Consider the following 4,586-nt stretch of genomic DNA (forward strand, 5'->3'; position numbering starts at 1 on the left):
GGTTAGAAAAGTCTTAACGTCACAGGGTTTAAATACAGTATAGACACCCAAGTCCTGGGATCCCTAACACAGGTCAGCTGGCTGACTTATGTCCCACTAACCATAGGCGCCGACTCCATGGGTGCTCCGGAGCTGGAGCACCCACAGAAAAAAATTGGTGGGTACTCAGCACCCACCAGCAGCTCCCCGCCGCCCCCGCTCCAGCTTACCTCCCCTCCGGCTCCTCTGTGAGTGCGCCGCCACATCCTGCTTCTCCCCCCTCCCTCCCAGCGCTTGCACTGCGAAACAGCTGATTTGCAGGGCAGGGAGGGAGTGGGGAGGAAGCGGAACGCGGTGCGCTGGGGGAAGAGGCGGGGCAGGGATTTGGGGAAGGGATCCAATGGGGGCAGGAAGGGGGCGGAGTTAGGGCGGGGACTTTGGGGATGGGGTTGGAATGGGGGCGGGACCAGGAGTGGGGGGCACGGGCATCCACCGGTGCTGGAGAAAGTTGGCGCCTATGCCACTAATCCATGGCTTGCAGTGCAGTGCAGTGCAGACATACCTTTAGGAAGGTAACACTGGAACACGTTCTTCCAGCTTGTCACTTGAGAAGGGGTTTAAGGTTTAGTCTACATTAGAAAAGGTTTGCCAGGGTTGTGTAGATGCGGCTTCTCCCGGCAAAAATGTGCTTTCTTATGTTAGTGCCCCAAACAAAATAAGCTAGAAAAGGCACTTTTGCCTGTATAACTGTGTCTCACTATGACTATGCTGGTATAAAAATGTCAAAAATTCACACCCCTAACCAACATTATTATACTGGCAAACGTTTATAGTGTAGACCTGACTTAAGTTAAACTTAAAAAACTACTTTTATATCAGAAAAAGAGGATGCAGCCAGGAGGGGCAGGATGGGGGCAAGGGGTAGGAAGGGTGTCAGTGGTTATACCGGTATAACTAGTAAAACTTTCTCCTGTAGACAAGCCCTAAATATGTTTCTCCCAAAACAATGACAATTAATAAAATTGTATGCAGTGAGTTATAGCCGTGCTGGTTCCAGGCTATTAGGCCAGGTCTACAGTACAGCCCTATATTGCTTTAACTATGACGCTCAGGGGTGTGAAAAATCCACACCCCTGAGCAATGTAGTTACACTGACCTAACTTCTGGTGTAGACAGCACTGTGTCGACAGGAGAGCTTCTCCTGCCGACATAGCTACTGCCTCTCAGGGAGGTGGATTTACTACACCAACAGGAGAAGCTGTGCCGCTGTAGAGCAGTACGTTAAAACAAGCCATTCGAGAGACAAAGTAGGTGAGGTAAAGTATAAAATAAAAAGCTATTACCTCCCTCACCTTCCCTCTCTAATTCACAGTGACACTTCAATTGTCATTAGACTTTAATGGCCCCAGTGAGATGGATGGAAACAGTTAACCCTTCTAAGGCTATGTCTACACTGGCAATTGAACAACAAAACGTTTGTCTTTCAGAGGTGTTAACCCCCCATCGCCCCCAGAAGACAAAAGTTTTGCCAATAACAAGCACCAGTGTGAACAGCACTTTGTCGGCAGGAGCACTCTCCCCCCGACAACGCAAACGCTGCTTGTTGGTGGTGGAAGTTTTTTGTCGGCAGGAGAGCCAACAAACAGTGGCTACACCGTGCGGCTTTTAGCGGCACGGCTGTGGCGACACAGCCATGTCACTAAAAGCTGTGTAGTGTAGACACAGCCTAAAAGACTGTTGAAGGCTGTCACGGAGATAGCACTGCATTCATTCATACTCAAAATACTACCATCACAAAGGCTAGAAATATAATTGTTCAAAACAAAATCTTAAATTCTGCAAATTGAGACGGCCACATGAAAAATGCTGGGATTGTTATAACCAGGTCAGCCCGATAGCTGCTTCTGACGGTAGATCGCACAATGATAAACAACATCTGAGCCATGTTGACTCTACAGCATCCACTGGTGGTGAATTAGGGCTACAAAATCTGTTAGTGATGTAAATGCAGCACTGAGGTGGCCCTATGAGGCTAATGTTGAGGTATTAAGAGAAATGATGTGGGAAGACTTATCAAGTCTGCCAAATTTTTTGATCCATTCTGTAGAGGGAAGATTTCAAGCTGAAGGGCAGGCAATCCATTACCTTTCTCCAGTACTAAAAAATAAAGACAACTCAGGGACATGACAGACATACCTTTCCTACAAGTCATGTAACAGAACTAAATATTTAATGAACAGTAACACCTTCCATTCTTTTTTGTCCTACAAGATTTTTTTTCCCCATTCATTGCTCCTTGATTCATTTAAGGGAGGGAAAAGAAGAAAGGTTTTGAGTTAAACAATATTATTCAATCACAGCTGAATAATAAATGTCTTTTTTAAGTCACCACCTTTTCCCCTATAGTATGGGCTTGGTATTTTTAAAGTTCGCAATTCAAACAATATGAGTAAATGTTTTGACATAAATGCAGTTGTTTGATATCTTTGCAAATAGCTTCCTATTTATAGGTCTAGAACTACCCAAGTCTGGTTAGAAATGTATATTTAGCATCAAGTTCTGGGAGGTGACAGTCAAGTGTCATCTCAGATGAGTGTTTCTTGAAGGGTGGAAGAAATATCTGTGAACAATTTAAGGATGCCAGCTGTTCAAAGGAAAATGCAAGATATGTAGCGAATATTCCTCATCAAGGAGAAGTTTAGGTTTCACATTGTTTTCATTCTTCATTCACTTACTCAGTGTACACTTTCAGTGTTTCAAAGGGTGTGGGGGGAATTTTAATAAAGTGGTGTCACTTGCTATGGACAGTATGTAGTAAGTATATCTATCAACCAAGCTTTTTATTTAGCTCTATCTTCAAAACTGATGGAAGTACAGTGACTATATAAGCAATTACCATATATACGTGATGGCTGTTCAGTGACCCATGTATAAGGAATTTTGCAGTCCCAGGGGACATATGTCCTCATCACTAACACCACTACAGTTACAGCTAATGTCCGCTCCTTGTTGGCAACTTCAGAGGTGCTCAGAATAGAATGGGTGTGGAGCATTAATCACTCACCCTTGGAAATAATGCCTCCCCTCCAGCTCACAGCTGAGGTCCATGGATTGGGCAGCCTGGGGAAACTTGCATTACCACTGCCCCTGCAGTGGAAATAAACCAAAGACTTTATTCCCTAGGGCTGTCAGTTCAGCACCTTTCAGCAGCACTAACTTTACTTATGAAGCCAAGCACGTTCCCATTTTAATTAAATGGAACATTACAGCAATGAACCAATGGAGCCTGAAACGGCAGCTCCTCACTAACTTCTGACCATGTTGCTATGAGAGCGAAGTTATCACTGTTTTAAAGGGAAATTGTATTAAAAGTTAAATCGCAAAAAGGGGTGGGGGCTGCACCTTTGTGATGCATTAAAACATCCTTACAACTTTTTTTTTTTCTTTGACTATATTAGAAGTAACAGATTTGGATTTCTTCCTCCTGAAGGAGCGAGAGCTAATGAAATGACAACATCGTAAAAGACTGAACCTCAGCACCCTAGAGAGACAGGGATGTGTACTCAAGTGAGAAAGGAATACAATGTTCCAGCATAAGAGCATTTACCTATCAGTAACTGTAGCTCAAAGTGTTTCCTTGCTTCTATATAGTCACACTACTGGGTTGAAGCCCCCTGGCACCACCTGCTTCTGGAAAGCTGGACCTATGGGTAATGTGCTCCAGCTGCCTCAGCTAAAAGGGCTAGATGCTCTGCTTGAAGTTCAAGCAAGTTTTGTAGGTGAGCTGTAGTCCACAGAATCATAGAAAGGCAAGGCAGGGCTGGAAGAGACCTGGCCAGATTTGGATGATTTTTTTTTTTTTTTCTTCAGGGAAATAGTAAAAGGCACGTCCCTGATACTTGAGCAACTCCAAATCCATGCCAAATCCTTGTTTCAAAGCTTGAAGGCACTAGAACTTCTCACAGACGTTTTGCCCATGTTAAGAAAATTCTTACAAAGTATTTCCTCCAACCTTATTCTCAGAAATGTCTGAACTATTTTTTTCCTGTAACTTCCCAAAAATATTCAGCCTGAGGCAGATATCTGAAATGGAAAATTCCAGCCTGAATGATGAAAGTTTCACAAAATTATAAGCAACTGAAAACAAGGGTCTCATCATGGGAAGTGACAAGCAAGTTTAGCACTTGCAATTTCTTCATTTTAGCCTTTCTTCATACCTTAACACTACCAAGTTTAACTTTGTTGCCCTTCTCCTGACTAATTTTTCAGTATCTTTTGGAAAGTAAGATGTTAATATTTTACCAACTTGATATATAATTGTAATCAATACTCTGGGGACAGCATTCAGTCAATAGAAAAATCTGAAAAATGATTAATCTGTCCACATAAAGAAATTGTGAAAAATGTGAAATACATCTACCTCTCTCTAATACAAATAGGTTAGGAATGAGGAGAGAACCTAGACAGCAGCCAGAGGGAACTCAGGCTGTCTCGATGAAGACTGAACAGCACTATCTGTGCAGGGCTGGTGCTACCATTAAGGCAAACTAGGCGGTTGCCTAGGGCGCCAAGATTTGGGGGCACCAAAAAGCAGTGCCCCCCCCCCC

Source organism: Terrapene carolina, unplaced genomic scaffold (genome assembly GCF_002925995.2).
Source record: "Terrapene carolina triunguis isolate 2854851 unplaced genomic scaffold, T_m_triunguis-2.0 Scaffold68, whole genome shotgun sequence".
NCBI lineage: Eukaryota > Metazoa > Chordata > Testudines > Emydidae > Terrapene > Terrapene triunguis.